The sequence below is a fragment of the Cervus elaphus genome, chromosome 13, assembly GCF_910594005.1.
Source record: "Cervus elaphus chromosome 13, mCerEla1.1, whole genome shotgun sequence".
NCBI lineage: Eukaryota > Metazoa > Chordata > Mammalia > Artiodactyla > Cervidae > Cervus > Cervus elaphus.
The window spans coordinates 35,654,676-35,666,910 of record NC_057827.1 but is presented as its reverse complement, the minus strand read 5'-3'; the positions used below and the strand labels follow the sequence as shown (position 1 = coordinate 35,666,910).

The window sequence follows — 12,235 nt, the reverse complement described above, 5'->3', positions numbered from 1 at the left end:
AGATCAAGAGATTTTTTTAAAAAGTGGCATGTATTCAATTAAATATTATTCAATAACAGAAAGAAGGAACTCCTGTCATTTGTAACAATATGGATGAATCTTCAGGGCATTATACTAAGTGAAGTCAGACAGACAAATACCAATACTGTATGATCTCACTTACATGTGAAATCTGAAAAAAAATCAAAAACAAAAAGATGAAACCAAAGCCATAGATACAGAGAGGAGATTGATGGTAACCAGAGGCAGTGGGTGAAATGTATAAAGGAAGTCAAAAGCTACAAATTTCCAATTATAAAATAAATAACTCATGGGGATGTAATATACAGAATGGTGATTATAGTTAACATTACTGGATTTGAAAGTTGCTAAGAGATTTTTTTAACCAGTTATCTTTTATTGGGTGTTAATTCTCCATTAGTCTATGAAAGGATTCGGGGTGCCCGGCGGGTATCATGGTCAGGAATGCAGAGTGTGCCTTCTTTGGTGGGACTCTCTTGGCTGCTCTCGTTTAAGAGCCTTGTAAGAACAGCCACAGTTGAAAAGCATGTAAGCTGCCAGCACCATAGAAAGGCCAGTGACACTCCCATTTTTCATGTTGAAATACTTGTTGAAATATCGGTAATAACCTCTTTGAAATATTCCAGCAACACCTTTAGGGATAAAATCTCACAGTAGTGTCCAGCTTGGCAGCTCCCTTAATTTGATATCGAGGAGTTTCTTCTCCTTTAGTGGTACAACTGACGCCATCTTGGAGTCCTGACTGTCTGCTCCAGTAGGAACTCTTCCCTGTTGAGCAAGGATTAAGGCACATACAACAAAAGGCCTTTCCACGGCCTTCATAGACTTTCTCACCACTATGAATTCTCTGATGCAGAAAAAGAGATGAATGTTTCCCAGATACAAATGTTTTTCTGTCACTGATTATTTTATAACTTGAATTCAAATTTGTATTCCACCTTCTTGTTTCTTCCCCTACAACCATCCAGGGGTCTTTTCCTTGCTCCAATAACACAGTTATGTCTGGTTGAGGAATGGAATGGCCCTGTGAGGCCAAGTTGCTATAGTTCTCCATCATCCTATCTTGGTATGGTTTCTTCTGAAGAGGGTCAAATTCCCACTCATGAGGAAAGAACTGTGTAACCACATCCCTAAATGTTATTGGCCCATGGGCCATGGTTTTAGATCTACAAGAGCTGATCAGTCCTCAAAATTCCTTTACCAGATAAAAAACAGAGTCCAGGAAACCTGGACGGTCCCTCACAGACTCAGGCTGCCTCTGACACAGTTGTTTCCATGGCAACCTACTAGTTTCTTGCTTAGATGGATGCTACTCACAGGCCATTGGCATCAAGGAGCAGGAAAACACCCGAAGTGAAAGTCACCTGTTCCAGTGTAGGAAGTGCCATCTCAGAGCCTTGGCCTTTGTTGAACATCTTGAGCCTCTGTACCAACCCTTGACTACCTATCTCTAGACTTCTTACGTGGGGGAAAAAATCATTGCCTTATTTGTTTAAGTCACACATAAGTCAAGTTTTCAATTGTTCAGTCCCTAAGTCATAGCCAACTCTTTGCGATCCCATAGATGGTGACATGCCAGGCTCCTCCGTCCTTCACTGTCTCCTGGAGTTTGCTCAGGTTCATGCTCGTTGAGTTGGTGATGCCATCTAACCATCTCATCCTCTGCTGCCCCTTTTCCTTTTGCCTTCCATCTTTCCCAGCATCAGGGTCTTTTCCACTGAGTCGGTTCTTTGCATCAGATGGCCAAAGGATTGGAGCTTCAGCTTCAGAATCGTCCTTCCAATGAATATTCAGCATTGATTTCCTTTAGGATTGACTGGTTTGATCTCTTTGCAGACCAAGGGACTCTCAAGAATCTTCTCTAGCCCCACAGTTCGAAAGCATCAATTCTTTGGCACTCAGCCTTCTTTATGGTCCAACACTCACATCTGTACATGACTACTGGAAAAACCATAACTTTGAACATTTGGACCTTTGTCAGCAGTGATGTCTCTGGTTTTTAATATGCTATCTAGGTTTGTCATAACTTTCCACCCAAGGAGTTAGTGTCTTTTAATTTCTATTCACTTACAAGCAAATTCACTCCTTCTCTCCCTTCCTTTTCTCTTCTTCTCTACTCCTCCTCTCCACAACCCTCACATTTTCTTTTAACTTTCCTTTAATGGATGTTTAACACGTACTCTACAGTACACAGTGATACAATGAATTCACATCACCACCCAGCTATAATAGTCGTCAATATTTGACTAACCTTGTAAATTCTCACACTTTCTCTGTTAATTTCACACTTTCTCTGTTAAATTCTGTCCTCTGTTACAGAACTTAAGGAATTCTGTAACAAAAGTATGTGAAAATACTGTGGAAGCACAGACAAGACTGACTAACTTGGCCTGAGGTGGAGGGAGAGGCTTATCAGGAGAGATTTCACATAGGACGTAACATCAGCAGAAAACTTAAGGGCAAATAGAAAATGGAAGAAAGAGGATTGCTAGTAAAATTTAGAGCATTTATAAAGGGCCTTTATGATACAGTCAAATAATGGGAAATAAATTGTTGTGGCTAGAATATAGAGTTTATTAGAGAAGAGTGTCAGTACGTGAGTCTAAAAAGATGATTTGGTGCCAAGTCATAAAAAACACACATAACATACCAAGAATTCTCAAGCTCGTCTTACAGGTACCAGGAAGTGAAGAGTGTAATTAGGTTTGAAAAAATAACACTGACAGTAATATCATCTGTGATTCTGGGGTAGAAGATAGAGGAGACAGTAAACTTTACCAATGGTCCAAATGATAGAGAGGGCTTCCCTGGTGACTCAGATGGTAAAGAATCCATCTGAAATGAGGAAGACCTGGGTTCGATCCCTAGGTTGGGAAGACTCCCTGGAGGAGGTATAGGAACCCGCTCCAGTATTCTTCCTTGGAGAATCCCATGGACAAAGGAGCCTGGCAAGCTACAGTCTGTGGGGTTGCACAGAGTCGGACACAACTGAGCAACTACACACAACAAATGATAGAAAGGCATTTAGTGATAATTGTGGTGGACTTGGGCAGGGGAGATAACTTTACAAGGTATTTCAGAGGAAGAATGAACATGATTTGCTCCCTGGATAGGACGTGGAAGAGAGTCAAAGTCATCATGACTTGAGGAGAGAAGATGGTACCATTATTGGAGAAGTAATATAGCAGAAGACAGGATTAAGCAAAGTGCAGAAGATGAACTTGGTCTTTGAAGTCTGAATAGATAGAAGTCTGAATGCTGATAGAACATTCAGGTGGAGGTATCCAGGGGGCCCAAAGGAAACATAGGCCTGGTCCTTAGGAAAGTTTCAAACCAGAGAGTCCCATAACTTGTCTTTTCTGCCACATATGTCATTTATCACATGTTCATATGTGTGTATGTTTACACACACATATATGTAGATATATATCCACATTTGATCCTCATTATTTATGGATTCCATATTTGCAAATTCATCTACTTGCTAAGATTTATTTAAACTCCCAAATCAATATTTGTGCTGCCTTCACAACCATTTGCAGACATAGGCAGAGTGGCAAAAAAAATTGAAATGCCTGATGTTTACATTCTCAGCTGAGGTTGACATCTTGGCCTCTTGTTTCAACTCTCATACTATAAAGAAGTATCTTTTTTGCCATCTCCTTCGTGCCATGTTTTTCAAATTTTTAATGCTTTCTTGGTGGGTGATTTCACTGATTAACCTGGCCTCTGGGTTTTGTGCAGAAGTACTGTGTAGTGTGCCTAAGCACAAGAAAATTGTGATGTTACTAATGGTGAAAATATGTGTGTTAGATAAGCTTTGTTCAGTCATGACCTAAACTCTTGGCTATGTGTTTGATTTTAATGAATCAACAGTACATATTAAATAAAATATCTCTAAACAGAAGTACACATTAAAAGAAGTTACCTATTGATAGGTTGATAAAATGTTGTAAGCAGAGGCTTGTAGAAACTTAACCCTGTTTTCCATTTCCTAGAAGCGATGGAAGTATAGCATTCACCAGTTCAGCGTTCGCAAAAACTTTACAGAACATAACTACTGCACATAGCAAGAATCAACTGTGTGTGTGCAAATCTGCTCCTCTTTTATGAATAATCCTTGCATGTGTACAGTTCAGATATTAGTCCCAAGTTGTGCTTGAGATTATGATCCCAAGAAATGTATATCTCCTCTTTTCTTGTTAAAAAAATAAACCATGTCAGACAAAAAGTTTGCTTTTGCAGATGGATGATTCCATATTCCCTCAGCCAATAGGTTTTTCATAAAATGAAATATTGCAGAAACATAGGTGACACTGACTGACAGAATCTAAAAGATCATCTACAGCACACTGGGGCATAAAATGTTTGTCAGCATCATATTGGTAGGCTGCCAGTTTCTTTTATAGTGATGCTTTCTCTTTAGCAAACCAGCAATATTTTCAGTCCCTATTCTCTTAGAGAAATTTATTTTTACAGTGGTATTCATGTGTGTGGGGATTTCATAATCCAAGACTAGTGTTTGTGCATTCATATCTGTCAATTTGCTTGAATACAACAGCCCAAGAGAATTTTTTAACCTTTCATTCATGAATGTTAGTTCATATCAGTAGGGGTGTTTTAAAATGACAGGTATGATGTGAAAGTGAGAATCATCCATATCTTCTGATATAACAGAGTTATGTTGCAAATTCACATTCACTTTTGTGTCTCTCTTTTTAAATTGTCTACAAAGCTAAAAGCAGGGAATTTGCATTTACAGTCAAGGACAAGAAAACATACAACTCCATGCAAATGAATTTTAAGCTCCAAAGTACTTCTGTGCTTGTTTACATAAATCTGTTTTCTAATCACCTCTCCTCTTGGTATAGAAGATGTGCCCAGGGTTGTTATTACCTTATACATATATACTGTCAAGTATATAAAATAACCAATCAGATGTCCACTTCAAGATGCTTCAGTTTAGGGTGGCTGGTTTACTTGTTCTGTTTATTCTTCTAATGTGATCCTCTTCTGACTGTTGTGTGGTTTTTCTAGTTATTGTATTAGGATGAGTCATACCTGTTTTTACTGCAAGCAGTAGATTTTGTGTCATGAAGTACAGTTCGGAAATAACAGCATTTCTTTCTCTTATTCTTAGTAGATAACCTTAGTTTTTACTCTTCATATGAGTCTACCTCATACATCTGTTCTTCTTCTGTGTTATAACTAGTGTATTTAAGTTTCAGGATTGATATTCTTGAATTCTGCATTCAGAAAGCAGGGTATTTACAGTTGAATTCCTCTGTGAATTGATGTTGAATTTTCTGTAGTTTCATTTTCCACTGCTGATTTGGAGCAACCTAGTGTTCCAATATTAATGATTATTTAAGGAGATTGACTAGCCCTTGAACTAACTGAAAGAAAGTCTGTGTTACCTTGTTCCAATTTCAGTGAACTATTGTGTATGTAGAGATATGTTATAATTTCAGGATTTTGTGTAGAGTTCTTCAGTACTAAGTGGGAATACCTTCTCAGACTTATAGCAATGCAAGAGATTAACTAAAAGATGAAAATATCTTTCTCAATTAATATCTCCCTAGTTGAAGTACAGGGTAGTATCTATAAATGGGAATTAAATCATATAGTTCCAGAGAAAACTGTTTAAAAATCTTTGGTGATTTATTGGTTGTGTCTCTAAATCATTTTATATTGATGGCTACATTTGTGAGTTTATATTAGCTGTTTATTATCCTCCAGTCTTTTCTTACATGTGTCTCCTCTACATGTGTCCATTTCCATCTCTGTTTTACTCACTCAAATACTTTAATTTCTTTTCTTCAACAATCTGTGAACAATCTCTGCTTGTATCCCCAGATCAAGACTTTTCTCTAAAGAAGCACTGAAACTGACCTAGTTGCCCTTCTCACTGGCTTTGTATGTATAAATTATTTGCTCTTTGTTGTTAGTTTGCTTAGTTTCAGTTCAGTTTAACAAAAATCTCCTGAGTGCTGTTGTGATGATGTGTGAGCTTAGTGGGGCAGGAAAGTGTACTCTGGAGGCTTCCCAGAGAAGGTGATCCTGGACCTGAATCTGGAAGAACAAGTAAGAATTTCCTATTTGTGGAAGGAGCATAAGTTTATATTGCCTAAGAGAACAGCGTGAAGTTTGACAAGTAGTTCAGTATGGCTGTAGTGTGATGAAGTGGGAGATAGGAAATGAAGATGAAGAGATAGGCATGAGCCAAGTCATGGAGGGCTTTCTGTATCATATGTGAGCATTTGTTTTGTGGATGAACTTGGACTTTATCCTTATCCTGTGAATAATAGCTTTTGAAGAGTTTGACAGGTGTGGCAGGATTTTCATTTTAGAGTGATCATTTTAATGGGAGTATGGTAAATGGCTTTGAGGTAGGGCAAGAGTGCATGCATAGAGGAGAGTACACCAGATAGATTACTGATTTAGTCATATTGAGAGACAATGCCCTGGATTTGGATACCATTAATAGGGGTGAAGTTGAGGACATAGACGTGAAAAGTGTTTAGAGTAGAAATGAATCAGACATTTAAAGTAATTGGTGAAATGTGAGATTACTGTCAGACTTTGATTTAAGTGTCTAAGTGGCTGTGGTGCTGTTAATAACCATAGCAGGGAATTTAAAGAAGGAATAGATGTTAGGAAAAGTTTTTGATGTATTGTACTTATAGTACTTTCAAGTGGAAGCATATAGAAAGCAGAATATAGGCATATGATGCTCAGATGAAAGGTTGGGATTAGAGATATTCATGTGGGGATCCTTTCAGTCCTGGTTGGAGCACAGAGAATGTGGGTAGATATGAAGTAGGCAAAAAGCTGAGCCCTCAGGGGAAAGGAATGGAAAAGAAAATGGCAACTCACTCCAGTATTTTTGCCTGGAAAATCCCATGGACAGAGGAGCCTGGCAGGCTACAATCCAAAGGGTTGCAAAGAGTCAGAACGACTGAGCAGCTAAACAAGAAAGGGAAAAGGGAAAGAGGAACCCAAGGCAGAAACTGAGCAGGAAAAATCTCTGTGTCTTGGCTTGAAAAGAGAACACAGGAGGACAGCTTTATCCTTTTGTATCCTTGGTAAAACCTTGAATAATATAGTATAGATAGTTTGTAAATGTTTGCTAGTTATTTTATTTAGCTGGAAAGCATCTCATTTACTTTGAGATTTTATTTGATATTTTACCTAATTCCATGACTTGACAAGAAATATGTTAAAATTCATATCATTTCATGAGCACCTACTGTGTACCTTGCTTCTGCAGCTGTGCTGTGCTCAGTCGTATCCAACTCTTTGCGACCCCATGAACTGTAGCCCAACTATAATGCCAGGCTCCTCTGTCCATGGGATTTTTCAGGCAAGAATACTGGAGTAGGTTGTCATTTCCTCCTCCAAGGGATATACCTAGGCACTGTGTTATAGGATTTTATCATTCAAATAATCCTACAAGGGTAGGTTTTATTATTTTTCCATTTTGTTTTGAAGAGCCTGAGAATAAGAAAGATTTAGTGCCTTTGTCAACTTTTTCACGTGCCATGTAACTCCAAATTTCCTTTTCTTAACTATCAATGATGATCTATTATGTGTTTAGGCCAAAAGATCATTTGAAAGTCTCCTATTCTGGTTCCATTGTGATAATTATTCTGACCCAAAGGCACTGATTTATACTAAATTCTGCCTTGTCAGTCTTATGTAGATTGGTATGGTAGTTGGACATGTCTTTGCTCCTGGGTGCAATACGGCTTTACCTAATTCTTTTTATCTTTCTGGGGCACTATTTCTTTATTAGTATTAGCAGTTTGCGTTAGATGACTGCTAAATTGCTTAAGGTTGTAAAACCTTTAAGTCCATTATTTTGAAAAATTCAAAAACAGAGGTTGCTTAGCATCTACTAACAGATTTTAGAGATTTACAGGGTAATTACTGGGCTTCATGACTCAACTAAAATTGTATGTATAATATGATGCATGTATGTGCCTTTTTCTGGGCGTGCAATTTGTAGCTTTCATCAGATTCTCATAGTTGTGTATAATACCTCACCACTCACCCTTCACTCAAAAAATTAAGGCATATAGCTCTAGAAGCATCTGTACATACTGCTTTCTGCAATCCTATCCTGACTAGTTAAGTCCTCTTTAACAAAGTATTGTTATTCATTGAAAGTAATGTTTGAGGTAAGGTTACTTTTTTAAGGGCTTCCCAAGTGGCTCAGACAGTAAGGAATCTGCCCATAGTATGAGACTTGGGGGTTTTCTTAAGGCTATTTAAACCTATAGTATTTTCTAAAGTAAAACACCTCTTGGATATTTTATCTATTTTAAAAAGTCCATTAAATAGAATGAGTATTGTGGTAAGTACTGCCGTATGGTAAATTTTAAAATGCTCAATTTTAAAGTCTGAGTCAACTGACCTTCACTAACACACATTTCCCACGTTGCATCATCCTGTAGGAAAAGAATAATTGAGGCCCATTCCTAAGGAAAGAAAAGGAAGCAATGACATAATGCCTACAGTTGGTGCCAGTTAAATTGGGTTTGTACTTTTTCTTTTCTTAATGTAACATGTTTATTCTAATCTTGAGTCTCTCTCTCTCTTTCTTTTCAGTCTCTTGCCTTATTCTAGCAGCAGATCTTATAATTTTGAACTCTGCCTTAGTATGGAAGAGACAGAGATTAATAAGACATGCCCCTTTCTAGGTATTTGCCATATCTGTGAATATGAACAACAGAATGATAAAAAGCTAGATAAAAGTCACATTTCCAGATAAGAAGCTTGAGAGGTCTGGTAAATTGCTCAAGGTAAAAAGCTAGTATGTAGTCAAACCAGAATTCAAATTCAGATTTGTTGACTCTAAACCCCATATGCCTTCCATTTTGTCACACTGCTCCTCATTTTATTTAGGTTTAGTTGTACAACTGCTTGTAACTGAAGTGGAGGGACCAGGACCCCATATATTTAATTTAATAAATATTTCTGATAAAGTAAGAGGAGAGGAAACATCCTCTATTCCCCTAAAGTTTAGGAAATTAGAGAAGGAAAATAATATTTGTACAGCACTTAGTATGTGCCAGGTACTGATATATAGGGTCTTAACATGAGCTAGATCATTTAACATGAGCTAATTCAGAATAACCAGGTGACATACTTGGTATTATCTCTGTTTTAAAGAAAAAGGAAGAGGTTGAAGCTCAGGGAAATAAATTGCCCTGAATCACATAGCTAGTAAGTAACAAAAGCAGAATTAAAACTCTTTATTGAGAAAGGTTAGATAGGGTTTACATCATACCTATTGACTTAAAATTGAATGTCACACAAATCAAGTGAATAGCTGGACAGTTTGATCTAAGCTCCTTTTGCGGTTTGTGTCATTTGTCAGTTCAGTTCAGTTTAGTCACTCAGTCTTGTCTGACTCTTTGCACCACATGGACTGCAGCACACCAGGCTTCCCTGTCCATCACCCGTTCCTGGAGCTTGCTCAAACTCATGTCCATCGAGTTGGTGATGCCATCCAACCATCTCATCCTCTGTCATCCTCTTCTGCCTTTAATCTTTCCAGCATCAGGGTCTTTTCTAATGAATCAGCTCTTTGCATCAGGTGGCCAAAGTATTGGAGCTTCAGCTTCAGCATCAGTCCTTCCAATGAATATTCAGGATTGATTTCCTTTCAGATGTACTGGTTTGATCTCCTTGAGAGTCCAAGGATTCTCAAGAGTCTTCTCCAACACCACAATTTAAAAGCATCAATTCTTCAGTGCTCAACTTTCTTTATTGTCTAGCTCTCACGTCCATACATGACTACTGCAAAAACTATAGCCTTGACTGTACAGACCTTTGTTGGCAAAGTGATGTCTTTGCTTTTTAATATGCTGTCTATGTTGGTCATAGCTTTTCTTTCAAGGAGCAAGCATCTTTTAATTTCATGGCTGCACTCACCATCTGCAGTGATTTTGGAGCCCAAGAAAATAAAGTCTCTCACTGTTTCCATTGTTTCCCCATCTCTTTGCCATGAAGTGATGGGAACAGATGCCATGATCTTCATTTTTTGAATGTTGAGTTTTAAGCCAGGTTTTTCACTCTCCTCTCGCTTTCTTCAAGAGGCTCTTTAGTTCCTCTTCACTTTCTCCCATAAGAGTGGTGTCATCTGCATATCTGAGGTTATTGATATTTCTCCTGGCCAAAAAAAAAGTCATTTGTAAACATTCTTAATTGGACTGTTAACAGTTAAATCATCTTCACCAAAGTAATATTTACATTTTCTTAACAAGCTTTCCATTTTAGCTTTCCATTCCAGTTTGTAAAGGTAATTGTCTAAACTGTGGTGAAGACAGTTTAAATTCACAAAACAGTGAACGGCATCACATGATAGAAGGGATTTTGAGGTAAGAGTCTGGTCTGTGTCCTTCCTGCTCCCAACTTTCCTACTGACTTGTGTTATATACCAGTCTCTTAGTCTACTTTTGGACTCGTTTTGTGAGATGAGAGGGTTGAGTTAATTGTTCCCTAAGTCTCTTACAACTATGAAATTATCCCAAGAGTAAATAGATTTTTTAATGTGCTTCATATGTAAATATCAATGCATTTTTAGAGATGAGACATCTTTAGAGATCATCAAACTGAATCCTCCCATATGATAGATGTAGAAACTGAGACCCTTACATTTGTATGATGCTTTAAACATCCAAAACTCTTTCACCTACCTTAATCTCACACAAGCTTCATCATAATCTTGTACATTACCTAGCATCATCATTATTGTACAAAAGAGCAATTGAATTGGTCTAGGGTCATACAGCTGAGCCTAAACTAAATAAGTGACTAAACCTAGAGTTTTCTTTTTTTTTTCTTGCTTTAGTGGGATTAATTATACCTTTGTGATGAAGTCTTACTGCAGAAGAAAGTGAGATTTAGTGGTTTATGAAATAAATCCAAGCAAGAAAAACAAATGTGTCCCAGTATAAATGTAGTAATGACTACAAGCAGTATAAATAGCAGGAACAAAGAGAGAAGGGAATGGCAAAAACTCAGATCTGCATTGATTTAATCTTTGTTTTCATTTTTATCCTGAATGAGGAGTGGGTGTAATGGACTTTTAATATTTTTGTATTTGTCAGTAGTGTACTATTTGAATTGCTTTATCCACAATGAAGTAGTTCATAGAGAAACCATACTTCATAATCAAGTACTTAATTCTCCTAAAAGAAAAGTAGGAAACGAGAGGGTAACAGGTAGGAAGGCTAGGGGTCTCCAAATGGAGGAAATAGGCTGCAAGTGTCAGACATTTTTTATCTCTCTCTTAATCGGCAGGAGAAACAAACTACAAGTGTCAGATTTTAGCTTCCTTGATAGCTCAGTTGATAAAGAATCCTCCTGCAATGCAGGAGACCCTGGTTCGATTCCTGGGTTGGGAAGATCCCCTGGAGAAGGGATAGGCTACTCACTCCAGTACTCTGGCCTGGAGAATTCCATGGACTGTAGTCCATGGGGTCTCAAAGAGTCAGACACGACTGAACGACTTTAAATGTAAAAAATAAATTGTAAATTACCTAAGGAAAATTTAAGACAGTTAATTCAAAAGGATATAAGGCAAAGGAACAAAAATATGTGTGGGAAGCTAAATTTTACTGAAAATCATTTCATTATTTTATTGCCTTTAGTGATGTGAGCTCAGTTTTCTTTCCTATTTCCACTTGGTAGTTTTGGAAGCATTAACTGTTCCCATGCCAGTGATCTTGCTGTACAGATCAATAGATTCCTTTACTTTGGTAGCTTTCTGTAAACAATATATATATTTTAATTGGAAAGAAAATTATATTAAAACTAGTTTATGGATGTTAGTCGTTATTCTTTTACAGTTCTGGTCCCCCAATTGTCCTTCCTTAAAAGGAGGTAGTTTTCTAGATTATATGGTGTGATGGTGCTTTCTCTGTGGATATGAAAATTTGGTCATTAGTAAAAATCTCTTTTTTTATTTTATATTAAATTTTTTAATAAACTATTTCATAGAACTAGTAAATGGAGGATCTTCCATATGTTTTATCAAATGAAGAAAACAATAAAGGATGTAATAGATGCATAACAAAATTTAAAGCAACATTAAATAAGATTTTACTTAAATTAGAAAAGAAAATTTCTTCTTGAAATCTTTCTTTCCTTAGGAGTCTTTAATTTGAAAGATTCTCTTGTCCCATGAGCTGACATTTCTCCCACA

The 12,235-nt window shown here is 37.3% G+C and overlaps 1 protein-coding gene and 1 pseudogene across 10 annotated transcripts in view; one reads left to right on the top strand and one right to left on the bottom strand.

Moving 5' to 3' along the window:
- The window catches only part of PEAK1 (pseudopodium enriched atypical kinase 1), a 308,265-nt gene that overhangs the window by 132,420 nt on the left and 163,610 nt on the right, over positions 1-12,235 (top strand). For 6 of the 10 annotated variants that reach the window (XM_043921874.1, XM_043921871.1, XM_043921877.1 and 3 more), the window contains one exon: positions 8,478-8,559. The exons of the other annotated variants lie outside the window; for them this stretch is intronic. The gene's annotated coding sequence lies outside the window, so the exon portion shown is untranslated. The remainder of the gene's footprint in view (positions 1-8,477; positions 8,560-12,235) is intronic. 10 annotated transcript variants of the gene reach the window in all.
- On the bottom strand, positions 460-750 carry LOC122706398 (annotated as a pseudogene).